At 42.4% G+C, this 24,889-nt stretch overlaps 1 long non-coding RNA gene across 1 annotated transcript; it reads right to left on the reverse strand.

The window, feature by feature from the left end:
- LOC118511461 lies at window positions 1–24,467 on the reverse strand. Its single transcript, XR_004906152.1, has 3 exons — window positions 23,381–24,467; window positions 399–483; window positions 1–319 (listed from the first exon to the last, which is right to left on the reverse strand). It is a non-coding gene; the product is annotated as an uncharacterized LOC118511461 (long non-coding RNA).
- Between the last annotated feature and the right edge of the window lie 422 nt (window positions 24,468–24,889).

Below are 24,889 nucleotides of genomic sequence, written 5' to 3' on the forward strand. Positions count from 1 at the left end.
TCAATTATGCTATCAGAAACAGTATTATTAGCATCATTTATGTATCATTTTCTCTCCCGTTCTCGCACTTTATATTACAAACTATTAAACCACTTTTACGCTACTAGCGAAAAGAAACAAAACTTTGTATTGCATTCTTACTTACACGTTAAACTTTCGGAGAGTCGGAACGGTCAGATTGTTCCGTTTAGATTGGCCACATCAGAAACAGACAGAACAGTTTGAGCACGTTACATACTACGAAGATGAAAAGGAAAAGCAAGCGAGACGTTTAGCGCTTACTACGGATCAGTGTTCCTTCCCCCCAGTCACGAATCGCCTGTAAGTTGGAAAAGGTTTCATTTAAAAAATGCTGAGCTGAAAATAATAAAGCAATAAAAGGCTCTGTTCACACGTACCCTAAACACATATACGCCACTCCAAGCGCGTCTGTAAAATCACCCATCCAATGCAGAACCGGTAACATTCATTGCCTCGAAACACCTGGGAAGGAAAGTGAGTCGAAAGAAAGAAGCAAAAACACGTTCTACATTGCCTACACGAAACAATTCTAGTCCGATCTCACTGCAGCCAGTAAATCACGCTTTCAATGGTTATTTCATTTGACACAGCTCAAGCCCAAGCTGGGCCTGTTATGGAATTGCTTAATGCAGCGTCTTTATCTCGTTTTAGACAGCGTTTCAAACAAGCCACTACCATCCACCATTCCACCTGCCATTTGCGGCTGAAAACCTTGGAATGGTGGTCCCTTTCAACCGGTCTCAACTGTGCTGCACTGCAACTGAATACCTTTCATTAGCAATACGGTCCATATTTCCGACACAAGCCTCCCGGGGGACTTGGTGGCCACCCGATGCCGTGTGGCTATTTTCACTGCCATTATCATTTATTTTTGGAGTTTTGTGGTCGGAAGGGGAGGTGGTAAAGAAGGGTGAGAGAAGGATCATCTGGTTCGGTAAATTCCTTTCGGATCAAAAGCTGAAACTCCACCATCGTCGGAATTGCATACCATTTCAAGCTGATTTCGTTAGCCAAGTTTTTGTTTTTCATCTTACCGTGGCTACCGTTAAGCATTCGCAGTACATCGTAAGGCTTGCGAGTAGGCTTCATCAGCCCATCCGCGAAAGAGATCCACTTCCGGCCCAAATGCTTCCGCCTCGATAATCCTGTGCACGTGAATGTGAAGCGAAAGGTTCCATAATAATCTGCCACGATAATTGTATCTACATTTTAACAACCCCATTAGCGTGCCGCTACCAAGCGAGGCAGGTTGGTTGACTGGCTCCCAGGGGAAAATCGACAGCGTCCGACAGCAGCGTCCGGGTGCGGTCAGGGCAGTGCTGGTGAAATAATCACGCAACCAGCGGATGATTTCACCAACGGAGGCTTCGGTTCGGTTCTGTTGCGCTCGGCATTTGTGCCCGGAAACGTGTCGGAAGCATTGCACGCATCCTCATCACATTGGTGAAACCGGTTGCCCACAAGAGCAGTGGGTTCGAACCTTCCGACAGTTCATTGAAGTGTCCGCCCGGGTTGTATGTGAGCAACATGGTTCTTGATCCTTTTCGGTTGAAGCACAACCACAACCACCGACAAGTGTGGTATCCATATTTTAAAGTACAAGACTTATGGTTGGTTTAATCGGGAGAATTTGCGAGGAGGTGGGATTGTACAGATATGAGCTGCAATATGCGTCACGATGACGCACTTCAGTTGGACGAGTGTATCATCAGGAAAGCAGTAAACCACAATGGGAGGAAGATAATAAAACATGTGAAGCACGACAGCAAGGCAACACAATAGAATGAATTTAAAATTAAATAATTTACTGAACGAAGCTATAAAGAATCAGAAAACGAAACTATTGGTGGATGTATTGAGAAATTAGTTCTGAGTTTATGCCACTCTGTTAAAAATATGCCCAAAGCACTAACTTGCTAAGCTACCTTGGAATAAATGGTGCGCTGTTTTATTATTTTTCGTGGAAAACCGGCTTCAGAATATAAGTCGACATTCCTTAACTTTACAAAGGACGAGTCTTCATAGGTAAACCAGTGGGACGTCAAAATTTATGTGAAAATTACCATGCCCTGTGTCCTGTGCTTTGTACCATGGCCAACTGTTACAATCGTGATATCAGCATCAAACACACGAAATACTGACTACAAATGATAGAATTTGGCAATACCTGGTAAACCGGTATTGCAGCAATGTGGCTGGCATGCCTCAAAATACTATCGATGCTATGAGAAATTTATACCCCTTCTACCCTCCCATCCACACCAGGCAGCGATCGAATTCCAACTGCACAGAACAATATTAAGCGGCCACAATGGCCAGGAATTCCAGAGCAGAGAAGAACTCGACAAATGGTAAAAATTGGTCTGCTACACTGGCTCTAGAATTGCTCTGCAAAGGAATCCATAGTATTCTTAGTAAATGGCCTAAATTTAGATTTCTTCTCTTTGAAATCTTTGTTTCACAACAAGCATAAAATATTATTCAAGCTATCCAACTTTCACTGAGCTACCCCAAACAAACAAAAATCATCATTCACTTCTTCAAAAATATACAAAAAAAGTTAATCGTTTTACTGTGAAAAATAAATCGCTTGTTGATTGCCGTAGGTATTCCCCCAAAAGTGTAATATCTCCACACAATTTATTAATTTCGCCATTGCTTTCTTCAACCGATCCAGGTAATTACAAACCGTTCAATGAAGCCTGTTAATTGCATTCCATTGTCAACATTACAATTATGCACAAGGGGTGGCTCTGTTTCGGGCCAAAAAGAAATCCATTTAATAAAATACAGAACAAAGCCTGACAGCTTTATGCCATCGTAAACAAAGGAAGCGCACCAAATTATTGTCCATGTAGCCATGAAAGCTTTCGCGCAAAACGTTACCGAAGGAGCGTGCCATTTTCGTGTCTGTGTGTATCTTGTCGAAAAACATATATAAAATGATTTTATGGCAGGTACTAAGAATGCTCACTATCTTTGTTGCCCGGGTGGTTGGTGTTTTCTCCTGACGTTTGATTTTCTTTTTTCTTCACCCTACACAAACTTGCAAATTGTAGCACCTTTACTTACTTTTTTTACTGGCCCGAAATGTATTTTTGGGCTCTCGTTTTGCATTTGTTTCACAGCCCGTTCCAACCAGCTGCAGATAATCAACCTTACTTTGGAGCATTTTGCGTCAGCCCTTGCAGTGAATTGTTGTTGTGATCTTCTCCCCGATCGGTACAACGGGGCACACCTTCTTAGAAGGCGCTTGTAGGCCATTTTTGTTGTGCCTGTGTTTCTACACGGTCATATAGTAGAGATTTTGTTTCCCCTCACCAAGGCCACAGCACAAAACTTCACTCCGAATGCCGCACCGAACCGAAGTAAGGCTTCATGGTCTCGGTGCAAAATCAAACAAACAAAAATTAATCACCGAGCCGACTGGCTGGAATTGCTGCAGGAATGGGGCGGGTTCATGGTGGGAAAAGTTTTTTCATCCAATAAAGCACGCCCCGCCTCGGAAACTTAAATCCAATGCCTGTTGGAAGGAAAAGTTTTCATAGCTTTCTCAAGCGATTTCGTTGTTTGTCGGCTGTTTTTTTCGGGGAGGCTTTTACTTTTTTTCATTTCGGTTTAATGTGATGGAAACGTTTGAGCTATGATTGTATTGTATCTGAGTGCTACTAACTGAGGAAAGTATTTTTATAAGGCTTAAAGCATCGATAGCGTATAAATGAATTTTATTATTTTTGCACAGCCTTGAGTAGTATGAATCGATAAGTTCCACAGAAGCAACATTAAAGTCTTAAAATAACACATCTTTAAAGCAGTCTTCTGCAATCAATTTATCCGATTTCCTTTCATTCTTCTGCTACCTTTGAACAGGCCGTCAATTTTCCACCATTGGCCCTCGATCTGTCAAACCACTGCCTTAATACCACTTTATGTATTACTAGAAAGGAAAAACACACACCTTCACTTACAGTGCGCAAATTCAATTGCATTTTCCAAATTTGATACAGCAGGCAGAGAGATCGAAGGTAATGGAGAAAATTGCGCGAATACGATAGCAACAATGTATAAAAAAAACTGAAAAAATCCTTATTGCGGTACGTCGTCAAACGGCTCGGTCCCTGGTACGCAAGGTACGATACTATTGCGTCAATGCAATTTATGTCCACGTCGTACTACGACTGAGATAGAGCGTAAGGAGCGACACAAACGAAGGTTGTTTGTGTCAATAAAAAGTGGCTGTAAGTAGATAAGTTACAACTGATGCCCTGTCTTTATTACACTGTCAGAATATGCCGTTTGTTCGTCAAATAGGTTGATGGGTCTATTTTATTGAATTGAAGCATTTCGGGAGAAAATAAACTCCCCTGCAAAGGTGTTCCTTTTTCTGCAATTTATCACACTTTGTACGGGCGAGCTTTCAACAATAGAATATTGCTGCAACTTTGCAATACCAAAGTCATGCAGTAGCGCAAAAAAGAAAGGTGCAACATTTACCCACAACTGTCCATCCGGCCGCCGGCACAGTTTGTGTGCTAATGTTGATACATCAAAACTCATCCCCACCCATCCAGTCCCCGTGCGCCCAAGCGCCAGACCGAAGTAATCAATCTTCATCAGTCGATGGCATTGACGCTGGTATCGGGGCAAAACCGGGTCTCCTCCATCCGAACGGCCCGGCCAACATCAATCATGCAGACCTAATTTGCCGACCTCGGGTTTTACCGAATTTGCCGTTCAACAAAGCACACAGACACACACACACGTACTTGTGGCCCGTGTTGCCCCGAAGGCGAAACGCAACCGGCAGGACATTCTTCTGCTGCGACTGCTGAACGGCTGAAGCGTTCGCCGCATCGTGGCGATCGAAATGCAACGCACACCGGTTGGCTCGTTATGAGCATGTGGCAGCACAACACATTAGCGCTGCTGTTCGGCCCTACGAGCAGTACCGTACGCCGTACTATGCACCGTTCACAAACATTCCGTAAAATACGGAGACGCCTGGTGGTTCACGTTGCTACTGCCTGGCAAATGGAGGCGCCCAGTAGTTTGTTCGTGTGGAATTGCGGAACCGAATGCATCACTGCCGTTTTGGAAGGACCGTAGGGTATTTATTCTTTTCCGACTGTGTTCTCGGGAAATCAAGCGTTCCGAAACGTGGATACGGTGGCGTCGGCCACCGCGGGTCACGTACCGTAAACATTTACCCTCAGCCGAATTGGTTCTAATGAAAATTAAATCCTCTAATAATCTACACGCTTGGTCGCGTCGCGTTTTGATGTGTGGTGTGAGTTGGCGCGCGGATAAGGCATTTGAGTGATTTATTTGACAGGACAGTTGATTCCGCTTCGGGTTTAATTTTATTTGGCTAGCTCAGTAAATCTCGTCTTTTATTTAATTTGAACCAAATTTACTTTGTTGCATTCCGTTATAAAAAATATATCAAAAGTCTATTCAAGCAATATCATTCTTAACAATATGGAGGAAAACAAACACGTTTAATCTTTGTGTGAAAAAAAATCGCTTCAGAATGTTTTAAAACGTTTGCTTATAACTTTTTATTCAGTAGCTTTTATAGCCCGAAATACCTTAACGCGAGCCACAAACATCGGTCCCACCCCAGCCAACCCAAACTTTGCCCAAGGATTAACAGATGGAAAAACACTTCTTCAGAATCCATCACCATCCACTTTACACTTCACTCGCAACGGTTCCCTAACAAGTCATAAACGAACGGAGCGAACGACTTCGTTTGTCTGCCGCCCTTCCTTCGCCAACAGATTCCTCTCAGGTCCATTCAGGCATTCAAAGTGTTTTCTGCGTTCGGGATGGATGGCTCCGAGTCCCGAGCAATTTTATGCGAATGAAACAACGGGAAGCGTAAAATATTCACCAACATTCACCGACCTGGTGCAGCAAACCGGCTTGGAGCAGCAAGTTTTAGCTCGAACAAAGTGTATCTTCTTCGTCTTGGTTTTTTTGTTTCAAGATGACCATCCATCCATTTCATTTGTGATTCCTTCCATTAGCATCTCTGTGTTTTTTTTTTTTTCTTACCCAACTACACCTTAGCTACACACATTTTTCCGCAGCTCTGCAGCTGTTTGAGAAGTATGAATCAAGAGACACGTTAAGAAGGAAGGTAAAATACAACGAACTTTGCGAAACGTAACCAATTTTAGCTGAAATGAATATTCAAAGCTTATAGCCCCGGACCACGTCTTTACAGTTGCAGGAGGAAAAAAAGAAACGCTTTTTGCATCTTCAAAGACAGCACACTCGCTTGCTAGCAGTAGTCACCTGCAGCAGTGCCTGACCGGCAGAAAATATTACATTTGTGCAACGATCGGAATGAAGTAGACAATTTTCGGGAAAAAGCTTTCAATTTCCTTGCGCTCATTTGAATGTAAAATTCCGTCTGAATGAATGTAAAATGAATGTAAATTTCGGTATTGTAAATCATTCATTATATGATTGAATGTAAAATTCCGTCTCTAGGAAGGCAACGGTTATACGCATCTGATCATCTTTAATTTAAATGAGACAGAGTATTGCCTATCATCTGTAGCTGATTTGATTGATGCGCACTTCCCAATTCAATCATATAATGAAAGCCTTCAATTATTGATATGCATCCAAGGTACCGGGCCACAGTACAGCGACGAATTTATGAGCCCCTGATACCATTGCTCGACAGTAATTGAGTCTCACCGGTACAGTGAAACAATACCGCGGTACGGTGATTTATCAACTTGTTTTCGGAATGAATGATGAGAGTCATGTTCCATTGATTGACGAGTGCTTCATCGTTATCTGATTATCTATTGACCGACTTTTTCGAGCTTTTCGTTGTTCTTTTTTTTTGTTTGCTGCTTCTTGTGAGCCCCGTTCGAATATCCAGTTGCTGCCAAACTCGGTTCTTTCGGGCCCAAACAATGAGCTGCTGATCGAACTTTTTCCACAGTTTAAATCCCATCACTCACATTACCGCCACCACCACCCAAATCGCTCCATCAACCGTAACAATGCTTTAGCTAAACTCAAATAAATCATAACAGTGGCGCATGATGGTGGTGGTGGTAGTCGTGGACAGGAGGCAGGAAATTCCACCACCAATACCACCCTCCCATACATGGTTTCGTGCGACTAATGTTGACTTCTAATAAATAGTATAAATCAATACAAAGTTCTTCCGCGTTTCCACCGACGAGCAGACCCGCTTCATGCCGTTTCTCATCGTTTAAAGATGAATGACGTTCATCATCATCATCATCATCATCATCATCATCATTTTCATCATCGTCAATATTTTTACACATTTTTGTGCTGATTTCTTTACGCTACCAGTGTACCACCAACGTACCGCGAAAGCACTGGAAATTAAACGAAGCGCAACGCAGAGAAGAAAAATGATATTTCAAAGCATCGTTACAGCTGTCATTAGGATGAGCCAAGAGGGCAGACGGGCATTTGGCGTGGGCATCGGAGAAATAAAACATCTCCACCGTCCGACGCGGAAGTTAAGCGACGTGGTAAAGTGCCATCGGAAAAGTTGCCTCAAGTACGGACACATTTTTGTGCCCCGGGTGTAAGAGCTTCTTGTTTTTTGTTCGCTTTAAAATAAAACTTATGCTTTTCGAGAGTGTTTTTCCTTTTTGTTTCAAGTTGCAGTTGAAGGAGTATTGTTTTTCCTTGAAAGGTTTTTCTGTGTCTGTTAAGAGCTTGTTAAAAATCGTAAAGTATGCATTACTTTTATATTAAACAAGTGTTTTTATATACAATACGGCGTCAAGCCGTCATCCTAAAAATATAAATAAATAAATAAATAAGTCTTTTTTATAATTGTATTAAAAGTTAAGCTTATGCGAGACAAGTGCAAATATAAATCAACAGCTATCAAACAATAGAAAAATGGAATGAAACCAGGAAACATCTTACGGCATGAATTTATGAAAGACATAGCACTTTAAAGTATAACTAAAATTGATTTTCTAGTAAGTTGTAGTGAATGATAAAATACACATTTTTAAGGCTAATTATTAAAATTCATTTAGGCAAAAATATTGTTTTTTCTCTCACAAAATTATTCCATTGAACATAAGCAGCTTTAAGCAACCTGTATAAATGCAAACTAACATTTGAATCATCTTATGAAACGTTTTGGTACCCTGTCATGCAGTTTTTACGGAGAAAATACTTTTTTAATTGCATATTTTGATGCTAATTTTTCTTTTTATATCGCATGTATTCGTTTCTTTTTTATGAATTAAAGCATTTTTAAAAGCCTTTCAAAAGGTGTACTTGTATTGAAGAAGCAACACCCTTAAGCAGTGCAATAAATTGTTAAATAAATAAATGAATAAGTAAATTGATTAGCAAAAGGCGAAAAGTTGGCAAATACCCAATACACTTTGCTTTGCATCTTTGCACAGGTATATCCAATCGAAAACCTAATGTAAAGATAAGGCAATATATTTTACAGAAAGGTTACATGTTACAGAATATTGGTAAAATCAACCACAGCTAATCCCACAGTCAAAGTAAGCAAGAGATTTGTTTTAAAAATCGACGACAGAATCGCTCAAAAAACAGTGTCGAGCAAATAGAAATGATATTCATTGTTCCCTCAAATTTATGTTGTCTATAACCATATCAGTTTTTGATTTCAATATTCTGTAACATTATGAATTCAAATTCGTTAAGCTTTCAACCATCCAAATTGTAAATCCAAAAAAAACTAATGTTGAGTACAATTGCTCCCATTTTAGACTGTATACCCCTTTTTATATAATATTTCCTACAATATTATTACTATGATCATACAGCAAATATTGAGCCACCATAAAATTAAATTATAACCCCTGTTTCTGTTGACCGTCAACGTCATTGGAATTATTTCAACCCCTCCGTCCTCCATTGTGCATTTCAATTGTTTTCTATTTCAACAAAGCAATCACACTTTCGTCGTGATTTGATTTTATAGGCTCCCTTTCAACAAATCGGCCGCATAGGCCGGCCGGTCCGGCCACCAGTCCGAATACAATAATTGGAAATGTGATTTTAATTAAAATCATTCACAGTGTTTGTACAAAAGTTTGATTAAATCGTCACACTGCACTTGTACCCTCGGGGTTTTCTCAAATTATTTCTCCCGTACTTCCCCCCGTTTATCAATGACCCCACGGCCGTTTGCGTTTGCAGTGCCTCCCTTAAAAACCGTGGCACCCGCTTCATAAAATATTTGACTGTCTTTCAGATTTGCTGCCCAATAACCATCGTATAGTGGCGGTATGTATGTGAGCCCGGTGGATGGGCGATTTGGAAAATGCTTTCACAATGAAAATCAACGGCAACCAAACCACCCACCCACCGCCAAACGGTACATGGACCAGCTGCAATTGCAGCTGGTGTTGATGGTGTGTAGCGTTAGCGTAGCGAGAAAATTCCATCGCAACCGTTCCAGCTGAAATATTCAACTTTTGCCAGTGCCTTGTTAGCATAAAATAACCATTTTGATTATTCGTCCCGGTGAAAACGGTGATGATAATGGTGGAAAGGCAAGCATGAAAAATACCAAATTTTATGGCCACCGACCAACAGCAACGAACCGGTTAACCGTTTCAAGCCCGAACGACAGGCAATGCACTGGTGGCATTACGTTAGGTGCATTTCGGGGATGTAGTGGAAGAAATAGTTTGACATCAAAACTTTACGATGCGTTGTGAACGCTGAAAGAAAAGTGCATGTTAAGTACTTTGATCGAAATGTTCATTTACAAAAATTTATTTTGAAAGCTTTTAGGTGCTCGTTGTGAAAAAGCTTCCATGCTCGTGATTTTCTACATCAAAAAATGGTTGCATTTAATGCGACACTCAGGACACACGCGAAAATTGCTTGCTTTTCATTCCTTTGAATTAATATTATTGACTTTAATTACGCACAATGGCTTTGTTTACATAAAAAAGCTTTATTATTTGTAAGGATTTCACCATAAAGCTTTAGCCGAATCTACAACACTTTTTTGGCCATATTGTTAGCTAAATCTATTACAAGCTGAAATGATCGATTTCCTTTTGTAGCCAGCAATAATGCTTTAAAAAATAGCCCTTTCCATCTTCTACTATCATTTACACAAAAGCCCATTACAACGAACTAAATCATCCTCTGATTTTTTTTTGCTTAACGACCTTAAGCCTGATCAATAAACACCACTATCACACTGGAAAAATAAATCCCCACCAATACAGCGCTCTATTGAACGAGCATTTAATCAAAAGCTCCGGCGAAAAACGCTTTCGATGGAGGCGCCTGGTCGTTCATCGCCCAACCAACAGTTCGTGAAGGCCGCTTCACGATGAGAGGCGTAAATGTGCAAATATAGCCATCATCTCGGCCAGCTAAACATCGTTTACACTTCATCCTGGTGTAGCAGCCTGTTGCTGTGGGTTTCCATCGCAGTTTCCTTCCGGATGCTGCGTTAGCGTACCGTCGGTTATGTTCACTTGCCGCTTTTACGAAGCATAAGAAAGTTAAGCTAATGGGGGTTTCTGGCTAAAAACTACCCAAGGCTTGACTAATTTCCTGTAGGCATAGGCCAACGGTGGACGTGTGCTTGACAAAACAAGAAGGTCGCTGAGCGCAAGAAAACCGTCTCCGCCCCCATCAAGAAAACAGATAGTTGGTGGAAAAGTTTAACCATCAAACTTTACAACCCTTTTCCCCGTGGCGGGGTGGGTGTATGTTTGGGCCGTTTGGTTTGGGCAGCATTTACTATCGCCCGAACCACCATTACCCGGATAGAATCGATAAAGTTAAGACACCAGGAGCAGGAGAGAAAACAGCGAAAGAACGCCCACTTGACGCACAGAGCGCACTTCAAAACTCGCAAACGACAACCTTTTCTCCCGGACCCGGTACCTGCTAAAAGCTTGCTGCGGATCATCGTGATAAGGGCACGGTGATGGTGCGGCCCTGTCCTACGCTGAGCTCTGTGTGTTTGTGGTGGGCATAGCAGTGGGAGCAGTGCGTTACTTACTTGCGCGTTAATATGCGTTCCCTTTAACTGGGAAAAGAGAATCTGATACGCGAACGAACGGGCGCCGTACAACCCAAAACCGTAGGACGTAATCAAATTGCCAAGTTTTGCACAGGAAGGAAAGACAAGACCAAACTTTGCGCTTCGATCACTTCTATCGGGAACTGAGGCTGAGGTTTTTGAAGGATGAATTCCTTCGAGCTAGCGTCCACGGTCGTGAGCTGTTAAAGATTCGTTCAGGGTAGTTCAACGGAATATGTTTTCCACTTGCTAGGGTTTTCAGTTCAAAAGACAACTTGATCAAATAAATTAAGAAAGCCCTTTGTCATGTCAAAATATAAAATTTTCATAGCAAAAATGACAAATATACATGCAAGCAATGCATATATTCTCCAAACACGTTATTAAACAAACTTTTGAAACGTTTTAATATTCAAAACTCAATTTAAAAACCTCAGAACTCCACCCTGTACGATACAAAAAATATCCTCCAAAAGCCACACAATAAAACGAATGAAAACAAAATGGAATCGAACAGCCTGACTCAAATGCTCAAATGCCTGTTTCCTTCCCTTCCCGTTTTGTTTCCTTTAAGAGAGGTAAGATTTGTATTTTCACTTTGTCTATTTTGTTTTTTAAATTTTCCTCCCTCTCACTCTCCCGCACAGCAGTAAGAAAGTGTATCCACCCAATACCATATTCCCCAGGGCGCTAGGGAGTGCCAGCCAGCCACCGCCCGAGGTTCGTCATTTCATTTCCATATTGATCCCGACCGCGAGCAGCCTCCACAGTGTTGACCCGATTTCCGCCCGATCTATCGAGCTTCTGCGCCTCGATAGAAGGTCAGAGGGGTATGATTATTTTCGGCGGCCAATTTGCCTGGTTTTGCTGGTGAAATATATTTTTAGAAGTTTTAGAAGAGTGTGTGTGTGTGTCTAGAGATTCAACGATGGGGGGAGGAAAAAACTCTCACACTGTTCTGGCAAAAGTTTGATGGGGAGGTGGTATAAAATTTCAATATCAGTCTCATATTACTTCAAGCGATAGGCGTGCCAGTCCAGAATCCACCCAATCCTACCGAACAATGCGTATATGTTAATTCTCGGGAAAAAAATATTTGTCCCCCTTGATACTGTACGAACGCTTTTAGCTCATTCCGTTTGGTGACCTTTCTCCTGGTGGAAAACTTGGAGAAAATGGTTTAAAATTTCCTCCTCAAGGGCTCGGGAGACAACCTTACAACTCCATCGAAATAAAAAAAAAGTTGGTTTGGTTTTTCTTTCGTCTCGAAATTGTGTGCCACTCGTATGAAATTCGATATTTTTTCCAAGAAAGGTCTAGCGTTGGTTCCTCGTATTGGAATAATTCCAACAGCGCTAGGCCTTTTAAAAAGAGAATGAAAAATTCTTAAATTGTGAACCTACCTCACCGGGGACATTCAGGAAAAACGAACCAAACGCTCACCCTATTGAAGGAGCCACTCGCAACTGGTGTTTTACAATTTATTTTCTACCTCCCATCTTTTAGGCATAAATAACAACATCAGGTGCTTTTCTGACCTGTTTATATGTACGCTACCGCGCCACACGAGGCCATGTATGTGTGTGTGCGTGTTTGTTTTATTTCCAACCAGTCTGGCCATATGGGGGTGTTAAATTTATAGCCTTATGGTGGCTACACAACCTCTCTCTCTCTCGCACAAATCTCGAACGCGGGCGTTCAGGACGGATGAAAATAAAACGGTAACACGAACCACGAATCCAGCGTTTGGGCAGGCAAGCACCGAACACCGAAACGAAACTTTCCATCCCCACAACGGCCTTTGGCTAGTTTCGCTCCCAAGGATATGATGATTCTTCCCGGTGCTTTCTCCGGTGCTCACTGCACACTGCAGATAATAAGGAAAGACGCAAGATAATAAAACATAACATCTTTAATCTTTACCAGAGCTTTTGACCGAGTCGAACAACCTGCCAGCGCTGTCTTGCCCGATAAGGTGCAGCATTCGGGGTGTCGGAACCGGTGTGTGAACCTGGGGAGGGAGGGCTGAATGGTATTAAAACAAGAAAATTCCCCCATACAGTGGGGTTTGACTTTTGGGGTGTAACTTTTATTCCTGCCACTGCGTCGCCCGTCACAGACCGCCCGTCCCTCTCTTCTTCCCTCGCTAAAGCAAGCTCACAATGTGTGTAACGGGAGAACAATAAGTTACCGTGCTACCGAATATTCGTGATAGCAGGAAAGAAGTAGCTCCAACCCCGGTATCTGATGGGAAAGGAGATTGTTTTACATGTTTCAGTAGCGCACATCGCATGTTTGTTTCGGCGTAACATAAAGATGTTGAACACACTCCACTCAGTGTATGCAAGGGGAGCTTGCGAACCTATGTGCGTTTATATAAATAGGCAGCGAAATTTCGGGCTCTGCATTCCGGGAATGCGGCAATTGCTTGCTTTCGCTGTATTACCTCTCTTCCCGCAATTTCTACCGAACAAACAACCAATTCTGTTCCCGAACCGTTGTAACCGAAATCAACGAAACAGTATTGAAGGTTCGGGTAATGTTGCCTGGATTCATCAAGCTGTATTCCAACTTTTGGGCATGGGCATGTAAAAGTATGTAAATTAATATCTATTTTTATCGATCTCGGTTGGGAAGCATCCTTTTCACAAAAAGCTCTGAATGAAGCTTATTTAATATTATGACCGTCTGCTTCAAGTACATCATTATTGATTTCTTTTGATGTGTTGTAACAATACATTTTGATAAAATAAGGAGAACGAGCCGGGTTTTGACCGTCCTGAAAATTCCAGCTACGAAATTAATCTTCTACTGAAACTTCGGTGAATACATGAAAGAATTTTTGATCACTAGTTAAAGAGATTGCATGTTAAAGTATTGCTTTAGATACATTCAGTTCAAAGTGGGTCTTAGGTCGCTTATACACATTGATACAATGGAGTTCAATAACAGGCAGACTCACATCTTTGATCTCACCGGACCGCCACATAGCAGATAACATAAGGTGATGTTGAGCAAAAGTCACAATGCCATGGGCAATGTATTTGATTAGTTGGTCAAAGTATACAGAAGTAGCTCCAAAATTGTATCAAACTAACTAATACGTTGCTCGTTTTTGCTGAGTTTAAGAATAATTAAAAGATGGTAAATACTATTGTACTGAAAATAATGAAAGAAGCTATAAAACAAAAGAAAAAAAGACGATCAAATATCTATACATTCAAACAAGAGCAAATAAACACATAGGGACTGATAGATATGAGCTTTTAAAGAACTGAACCATGCAGCTGAGATGACTTGTGTTAAGGTTGGGTTAAAGATGATCCTCCAACGAATTTGCTAACTACAGACCTTGTAAAAATCCTTGAACTGTAAGAAAAATATAATTTTTGGACATGAATATCCAGATCCTCAGATCCTAAGAAGTATTACTGCAATGACCTGACTAATGGACAGCAGACTATGGGCAACAGAAGGACAGTATCATACCATACACCAGTGTCCTTCGGTATTTCTATACCGAATTCGATTTCCATTCGATGCAATTCTAGTTTACGTAATTGAGAACATAGAGAACGATTCTGCCAGTACAGGAACGACTGTATAAGGCAATTATCTTTATACAGACACAGGGTAACAGGTAGGAACGAGAACACCTGTTAAAGAACAGATGAACAATGTATTGTCTACATAGTAAAAGAAAAAGTCACAATGTAGAACAGGGGCACAGAACAAATTTGATTTAGAAAACAAAAAATTCAAATAATTTTTTATAGTCTAGAATACAACATCTAGATGAGAAAAGATTTTGAGAAGATGGAAAAACCGAGTCGACTTGAAGTTCTGAGTCAAACCATCATAATCATAAACCCAGCTATTAAGTGATTGTGATGAGAGAATTGGACAATTGTGCTCATTTATCATTAAATATGATGCAAAAAATTAATCCCCTTGACTACATTAGGTCTGACCTAGGTCTATTTTGAAAGCGTACAAAAGATACAAAGGGACAGATATCGACTTTTGAACTAAATTCAAGCCAAAGCTCGGATTCCATTTGCAAACTTGTCATGGAAATTATCATCACTCAAAATAGAATCAACAGTCGATTTAAGCTAATAATAAAAGAACGATATCTCCAGGGACATTTCAACAGCGCATCGGAATACTAATCTTTTAATGGACCATAATTGAACTTGCTCATCAAATAAATCGTTTTTTTTATTGCCAAATAAACACATGGCCGCGTTGCTGAAGCGTAAAGCAAGCTCAGAACTAAGAATAATAAAATCTTTCGAATGAATGCCACATGGTAGGGAAACCGGCTTACATTAGTGGAAACCATGTGCACACCATTCGCACACTATTAATCTAATGCATCACGACATTAGATAAACGATTTTGCGATTTTTTTTTCTTTCTCCAACGCCACCATAATCAGCGCTGCTAGCAAGTCATTCCGATGAGTGGTATATAATTAGCTCATTAAGTGATGCTGCCAAACATTCGAGCAGGAATTAATTACCATCCGTTTATGGTCGCATCCAGCCCCCTGCCCCGCTTCCTTTGCTTTCCACCCAAAACGCAAGCTGTTCGGGTCGTTCAGTCCGGGTTTTGCAACCGGAAAGCGCACATAATGAGTAGATTCAATCTTTCTGTCTTCGAACATTTCATATTTCTGTCCCGGTGTCAACACTGCCGTGTTCTAGTGACACGGAATGATTGAATGACTCATCAACGCTCGGTGAAGCTTTCTACCGAGTCGGTCATGTAGAATAATTAACGAATTCTTACTCAAGTCTGCTCAAGTACGCCGCATAAAAGGAGACCAATGGCATATATTTTCTTCTTACGAAAATAAATTATTTATTAATTGATTCATTTATAATTTATCCATTTGAAACAGTGGCTTTCCTTGCTGGTCCCAGCATCTGGAACCAATTAGCTGGTAAACGGGAAAAGTAATAACCTACTTAGAGTTCGATCGAATCAGCACCACCACACACACTCACACACACTTGCCCGATCGATGATATGAGGACGAGAGTGAGTAAAGCGATTGCCGTCCAACAACATTTTGCCATTTTGACGTTACCATGGTGAAACGAAATTAAACAGAAGCCACTTCATTAGTAGCCACAGTGGACACTGTGAGAGGTAACAGAGCAGGGGAAAAGCATAGGAACGGAAGCCATCTCCTGCGCTTGCCGATGGAGCCGATTGCTTGAGGTTCTGGAAGAGCTTTCGGGAGCGACGAAAAAAAACCAACATTACCAGCTGCTACAGTAAGCTGTCCTAGTTTTCCTCGAATTGTGGACCAATTACTGTTGAAAAGTAGTACGGATTTATGTCTGTTTTTTTTTAGTGATGGCTCATGTTACCGTTGCTTGAAGACGGTGTGACATGTAGAAGTTTTGGAAGGTATGTTGTTGATTTTTGAAGGACGTTTGAGAAAGCCCAGAGGGTTGGTCGTTTTTTTTTAACAATGTAGTTCAATAATTTTAAAGTTAAGTCCGAAGCCTGTTACAATGAACGAAGAACGGGAAATCGGAGAAGTATTTTTAAAACAGAATCATCATTAAAAGCAAAATAAATTACATCATTTTTTCAATCATGACTGGAAAACTATGATAAAAAACTATGTTTAAAATAAATTAAAAAAATTTAGTAAAGGATTTAAAACAAACTTATAACAAAGAACAGGAACTACGGATCTGTATTTCTTCTTCTTTCTTGCCCAAACGACCTCTTAATAGTCATAACTGCCATATCTGGCTTATTAGACTTAATGATATCGCATAGTTGAAAAGTCCTCACTACGGGGGAATGGCCCAGATAAGATTTGAACCCCGGTCCTGCCATGTGAAGACTGGCGCCGCTTTCGCATAAACCACTGGGCCACCCCAATTCAATAAAAAATTAATTATTTTGTACTTTATGCTTCTTCAGCGTGCCTTCAATATCAGCGTTAAAAACAATCATTGTAAATGTATTAAATTTAGATATTATTAGGTATTAAATTTACAAAACTCATCTCTCTATTCGTACAGAAAGAAAACTGCTGTGTGCCATCTAAACGCAAAGCTCCCGCAAGCTTCATTTAAACAGTCTCCCCCATTCATATCGGACACAAAACCACGACGACCAGTAAATACAAGCAAGCAAACACGTTCCGAGAGCAGCACAGCACTTCAACCGAACCGGTTCTGCGAAAGGATGGCTGTAAAAATAAGCCACAGCTTCTTATTTTCTTTAAATTAAAATTATGAATCGATAATATAATTACACTAGCATCGTCGCCGTAGTCGTCGTCGTCCTAGCGCGGGCCGAACGACGCCCGAGCCGGCGATGGTAACATCGATTGTGCTTTTGTTTTTGCCTTCACGCAGCACGAAGCACTGGAGCACTCTTTCGGCGCTCGAGCCCGGCTCGGTAGGGAAATTCAATTACAAACTCTTCAGCTCAACGCAACCAGCTGAGCACAAGGCGCATCCAAACACACGACGCCATACCAAGAAGATTTGCCCCTTCTTTTTTCGCCATCCCCAGCGTGACAGCAGTGACGGGTGCCGCAGCGAACAACGACGAACGACGGTTACCTTTTCCATCAGCAGTGGATCGGCGTATGCGCTTACGCTGTACCTTCACTCAGCTCGAGACAGTGGTCTGATGCTCAAGAAAATATATAATGTGGGGATACTTTTTTTTCCTGTTACCTTCTATCACCCCACGCCCTGCATCCTACATGGCTGAAAACATATTCCGCTGACTCGGCGGGAAAAATATGCTCGTTCGAAATGACGGGGGCAAACAAACGGGGGCGTTTGAAGCAAAGGGCTTGCTTCAAAAACAATGTTGTACCGAGCGCTCCCAACTAAAACACCAACCAAAACGAAGACCACTGCCAGCTGCTTTGTTTTCGTCCGATTTTCTACATCCTTGCAGCCATCACAGCCGAACCTTTAAACGGGGCCGAAGAAACCCCGGTCGCGAAAGATAGACGAAATCACATCCACTGTTGCATGTCCTTACGGTGTCCGCCCGTGTGTTCCGCGTGCGGTTTACGCTAGACGAGTGATCCTGCAGCAGCAGCAGCTCAGTAATTGGTTTGCTGTTGTCTGACACGGCCCAGACACTGGCTCGAGCGCACGGTGCCTGATCGTACCAGCGGCGTACGGAAAGGATTTTTTTAAATTAGATTCTTTGTTTGGTTTCCATCGTTCGTGGCAGTGGAAGCCGGGCGATGGTGATGGATGGATGTGTATGAGGAAATCATAGCTTTTCGTTTTCTACCTCAACGTTACTATTGTCTCAGTTGCGTTTCACCTTCAATCAAGCATGGGGGAGAGGAGGAGTAAATTGTTTTCTTCTTCAGAAAAAGCACAAAATGTGTTGCCAATTTGCTTTAACGATAGAAACGATTTATAGCGCCTGTGTGTATGAAATCTCCAGTACATGCAGATTGCAGGGAGACAGGGAAGGATATTTGGTTAATATTTAAATAGCATACTTTCAGGAGCACACATCTGTTCCGTTTTAATCACTCCCCAAAACCACATTGAAACAAGTTCCATTCATTTAGTTTTAAAATAATTACTCAAATGAAAAGGACTCACAATTCTCGACTCCAAACGATTCCACCGTCCCGTAAGATATTACCATCAGTAAAGTATTTCGACACTGAAGACACTTGCCTTCAAATGGAAAGAAAACAAAGTGCAAACAATTTGCTATGCTGGTGGGTGTTGGCATGGCCAACCCACACAACCCAATGGGAGCAAAGGAAAACAAAAAAACTGAACTCACAAAAACCCCGTTTGATATAAAACACCAGACGAATAACGTCGCATTGGGATTCTTTCGTCCTTCTTCACAGCACAGAAAAAAAAAACAGAAGAACAAAGTGAGAAAGAAAAACAAATAAAACAGCATTACCATCATGATGAGAAAAATGTCAATTGAAAGTAACGATTCCATAGCCCAGCCGCAATGGCCGTGAACGAACGAGAAACGGACCAAAGCCGTGCGAAGAAAAATTATTCCCGAGTGCCACCTTACCGAACCGTTGCCGATGGTGAAGGTTTAATTATTCGTAATGGGAGGAAAAACATGGTCAGATCCCGGGGAGGTCAGGAAATGCATGATGTGGGGTGCGACAGGCAGCGGGGTCGGAAAAACAAACATTCCCCGTTCTCGGCACCACGGTCGCTACATTTCTTTTGCCCATTTATCGTAGTTAGTTGGTTTAATTTTGTCTCGTTTCTCTCGGGTGTCATTCACTGACGATTCGGACGTTGCTCTTCGTGGAAAAGCGGTACCGGCCAGTTGCCGTTCACCGTAGAAGTAAGAAATTAAATCCATTAATGATCACTTGCGGTGCATACGGAAGGAGGTCAGCGAGGGTGAGCGTAATGGACGCAGCAGCAATAGAATTCATTTGCTGTACTGTTTTGTACTTCTGCTGCTTTTGGTGGTCGATGGTTTGGTGGAAAATGCTTTGAATATGCCATCGATTGCAATCTGCTTTCATAGTTAATGCTCGCGAATGGAATAAACGCTGTTTGGGAGGGATCGAATGGTTGCTGGATGAAGTGCTAATACGAAATCACTTAATTATTTATTAACTTTGTGCGTCAAGGTACAGTGATCTGTTTTTGATGAATGATTTAATAAAAAGTAATCTAAATTATAAAGCTCACAAAATTTAAACTTGAACAAGCGAGTGGTATATCATGATGTGTCTAATCATCTCATCAGGTTATGTGATGTTCTTGACGAAGCTAATCAAGTACGGTGATGAAGCTTAAATCAGGAGGATACACAAGCACATTATAGAACTAGCGAATATAACTCTTGTACTGCTATTTCGAATGACATCAGAAGGAACAACTGACAATTCACTGTGCTTAAAATCATCGTTGTGCGGCATTGTAAGACCAGTATTAGAATGCTGCGCAGCAGTCTGGCATCCTTATACCGATATCTAGATCAGCAGAATTGAGACAATAAGAACAAAAAATCCCCAGCTATGCCATCTTTCGGTTGAATTGGCTTAATGGGAGTACCCTGCGACAGTTTTCCTTCTCACGCTGCTTAGTGTTGGATCCGGAAACATAGGAAACCAGACGAAGAAATGCCTCGCCTCGCTGTATTTCAGGTGGGCTATCAGGCATGATGGACACATATTCGCTACTATAATGCTGGTTGTTCGTTCCCCGTCAATATTTTACAAGAAGCTCGACAAAAATTGCCAAAAACGGTCCTCTACCCGGAATGACTCAACGATTTAACGGGTTTATTGACTACTTTGACTTGAAACAGAATTACCAGCCGTTGGAAAAAGAAAACAGGATAATCAATATGGAGATTCAGGATAATCAAAATAAATCACAAAATAAAATAAAAAACAAACAAACAGGATGAAAGGCACCAAAGACAAGTAAAAGGGCCACAGAATATTAAGTAGAAAAAAACAAATTTAAAAAAAATCTAAAAAGGAGAGGCAACATTAAAAAATGAAAAAGCCTAATAAGAAAAATCTGTATGAGCTAGAACAGATTTAACATCAGAAAAGCAACAACAACAAAAAATAAACAAGTCAATGTCTGCATAGGGAAAAGAAAGAATAATGGGATAAGAAAGTAAACCTCGGGATGAATATTTCAGAATTGAATATAAAACTTAATGGACATAAGAAAATACAAAATGAAGAGAAAAAATAAAAAAAATAATAATATGAACTAGAATTGATAAGGATTGTTAGCACTGAGTATCTCAGTTTTGAATTCGGTACAATTTGACCATATTACAATCTGAACAACTTCAACTGCCGATGGACTATCAAGGTACCAGTAAAGATCAGGATAAAGACAAGCTCAAAGATGCCAGAAAAGGTAGGCTAAAGCTTCTGTTGCAAATCAAGAAGTAGCTGTCTATGAAAAAAAATGGTGAATGAGCCCTCAAAAGGAAAACCGAATCACGTAAAGAACAACATATAGAAAAAGACTATACAAAACTGCACTAATGCTTGTAACTTAACGGTTATTATGTTTCCAATGCTTCAAACCCTAGCTTTTGTACGATTTTAAAAGACTTGCTATCGAAAATCCAACCCCCAAACACACACACACACTAAAAGTCCAAGAGGAACCCACCGTTTTCCTGTTTATCATGCATCGACGGGAGGATAGTTTCACACCCGTTTCCGTGCAATCAAACCGTGGCTCGTACAAAATTATGAAATCTTAATCGAGTATAATGGACGACCCTTGGACGGTATTTCTTTGCGCATTGGGTTTAGATGTCCTCGTTTCAGCGAAATTGAGTTATCGTTAAATTGATTTGCCCGAACGGAGGGAAGCACTTTCGCAAATGAATCCAACCTGCTGCCTTAGAAGCGCTGGCAACAATCGTGTCGGGACGATGCGTGTTCTGATCGTGCCGTATCTTCTCCTAAATCAAACTAAATCACACTCGTTTCTTTCGCATTTCGTACGCCATGTTCCAGTGATATGCAGCCGGTTTGCATATTTTAAGAAAAACGATCCTCCGGTCCCATGCCGTGTATCCTCTGCCAGTGAGACTGGTGACGCCGCATTGACATCCTGCCACTCGACACGGCACAAGGTGAGTAAACGCAACAAGATGCGCCATACAAGATCGATGGAGGATGCAGATCGGTCGCTCGCTTTCTTGGTGTGGCGTGATGGCGCACTGCACGCCGCCAAGATGCCAAAAGACGCCACAAAACCGATAAGACCGGTGTGTCGTTAGCACCAGCGTCACCGTGCATCTTGTCATTTGAAGTTGGGGAGTTGGAAAGGAAGCGCACAGGAACGAAACGAAATTGATTTTATGCAAATTGTTATTGCTGCAGCACTTCATTTCAGTCGCTCGCACCGTGCAAGTGGCTTAAAAAGTTTGCCACCAAAAGTTGGCAAACGGCCCACCACCATCGTCTTAGTCTCATAACATTCATCTAGAAATGTTGTTGTGCAATGTACACTGTTTGATTAATTGTATGTGTGTACTTAAAAGGTTTAGGAGCTTTAAAGTTCACAGTCTTTAATATGGCCGGGACCACGAAAATAAAACGCTGGACGACATTTTCTTACCGGAACATGTCCGGCGTGGGCACAACGAACGAGCTTGGCAGCAATACTTTACCTTGTCTCAAAATGTCATACGAAAGTTTATGCTGCTGCATGTCGACCGAATACAGACTTGTACAGACTGGATCAACAAATACACCATCAAAGCCCTTGGCCCTTGGCTCTGGCTCTTGCACAACAGTAATATTATTTCTGAAACTTGCCGGTTGCTTACCAAATTGGAAGGCAAGGCGAAGGGGCTGTTGAGTGGCCGTCTGTAGTGTCTTTTGAACGCAAAAATGTCGTCGCAAAAAGAAAACCAGTAACGACTGTCGCCTTCATTTATTTACGACGGCAAGAGCGAAGTGGGATCGGGTCAGGGAAAACTGGTAGAAAGTCGCAAAGCAAACATGTTGGTCGTACTCCATTTTGAATAACACCTACCAGACAAAGGTTTAGACGTAGACCCCCGAACCGAACCAGACACAGCCGGCATTTCGCATGAACCGTTTTTCCTCCCTTTTTCTTTCACAAAACGGAAAATTGTTTTGTAGCGACGAAGAAGAGCTAGACACGAGACTAGCTCGGAGTATTATGGGAAACGTCTGATCCGTATTCGACGCCCTCAGCATATCCTTAATATAAGCATTAAGGGAAACGAAATCGAAGCAAGCCGAGGAGGACGGAACCAGGAGAAGGTAATGAAACAGGTTAGAAGGTGAGTAAGGATGTGCTGTCATGCGTGTGTGTGTGTGTGTGTACTTTTGCTGGCGATCGAAGTGACATTTTATCGAACTTTAACCTTCGCACTGAGAGCTTTCAACTGTAGTGCAGACGGTAAGTAGGCGGCTTAACGACACACATCATCGTAGGTTCGAATCTCGACGCCCTTCGACGCTAGAATATATTTCATATACGCCTTTTTCTTCAGCTCGGATCTAGTCTAGTGGCGGATGGATGATGATAATTTGCCATATATTATGCCAAAGGTGTCTGGGTCAAATTTTAGGCAAATAAGAAGAGAAGAACACGATGAAGATTTCTGGGAACAATGGTGGGGCGAATGAGCACAAAGAATATTTTTAATTGTTCCTCAACTGAACTGGCGGACCGAAAGCGTGATTTAACTGGCCGACCGTGAGTTTTACATTCATTATTTATAACTATACATTACCCACCAACTCGTGTTGGCTGGCACATTATTTCAACTTACTGCCATTTTGAAACGCTCGCTCCCACGCTGCGGGAACCCGCGGGTTGCGGTTTGCTGCCAGCAAGGGTTTTGTTCCAATAATTCCACACGTTGTTTCTCCTTCGCTTGAGCCACTCCACCTGCCCGCCTTCTTCTTCCCCGCCCGGTGTAAAAGTTCGTCCTTGGCTTCCACCTGATCACGCCTGGTGCAGTAGCTTCTGGCACAGCAGCTTGGCCACCGTAGTCCATCCAACGATTCGGGCTTCTTCGACGCACACACGCTCCCCGGTGGTTGTGGTTTGCTGCGGCGCGGTAACACAGACCCCGGCACAGACACACTTGATCCACGTCCTTAAGCAGGCCGTCCAGCGGGGTGACTTTGGGGTGTCACCGTCGTCCCGTTTGCGCCGATGCTTACGGAGCCGGGCCACCAGACGCTGGGAGAATATTTGGCACACATTTCGGCACCCGTCCGAGGCAAACAGCAGAAAGATAAACATCGTCCCGTACGGTGTGCGTCCACTTGGCGAAACGATTCCCCGGTGGGTGGGTGGGTTCTCTCGCCCTCTCCGGCCTGTACAAACACCGTTAAACAAACCCCACGCAGGGCTGATAATTTGAGCACTGAGTGTGTTTTTTCTTTTGGCTGTTTTCTTCCCACTCTCTCTCCTGTTATCACTTTTTGCACTGCCCGACCGGTTGGGAAAAGTTTACCTTTCCACCGGAAGTGTGATTCGTAGGAAATGTCCCGCACTTGGCACCACCACCTTAAGGACACTTCACACGACAATTGACTACGGCATGATCACGGGCGTTCGGGGAACTGGCGAATTTTCTTCACACTGCACTGCACATGGAACGAGGAATTGTTCTTCACATTTTGAGACACGGAATTCTTTTTTTCGGGGTTACGGTTTATCACATTTAAAGCTGGCTCGCTTACTCGTTCCCCCAAAACAAACGCCAACAAAACAAGCAAAACGTCCACAAGCGCGCCACGCAGCGCGAATAGCCGTCTCTCATCCGTTCCGGGCTATTTCTCAGACTCGAATGGTTGCGTCACACGTCACGTCGGGTCCGTGTCGTGTCCTGCGTGCGGTTGGCGGATGTTGCGAAACATAATGGCCGAACTTCTCCGGTTCCGGTGAACCTTTCTGGAATGAACCGCGCGGAGGAGAAGTGATGCGCGACAGCTCTATGGAGCAAGCCTGTTTCCGTTCGTGTCTGTTCGCATGAACTCACTGTCCCCAATCAATGGCCTCGGAGCGCGTGAACTCTGGCGCTTCCTACAAGTGGCAGCGCCATATCGAAGAAAGCACGTGCAAAGTGGTGTTGCCGGCACTGGGACGATAACGGGCGCAGGCGCATGTTTATGTTTTGACTGGTCCCTTGAACCTGAACTCCGTGGTAAGCAGCACAAGGCATCTCTCCCTCATCCCCTGCGCCGTTCACAAGTTCTCCTTAATATCTCTGTAGTCCTGTTATCTTAAAAAGAGGCCCGAACCAGAGCAAAACGTAAAAACGGCTCGG

This window comes from Anopheles stephensi, chromosome 3 (assembly GCF_013141755.1).
Source record: "Anopheles stephensi strain Indian chromosome 3, UCI_ANSTEP_V1.0, whole genome shotgun sequence".
Classification (NCBI taxonomy): Eukaryota; Metazoa; Arthropoda; class Insecta; order Diptera; family Culicidae; genus Anopheles; species Anopheles stephensi.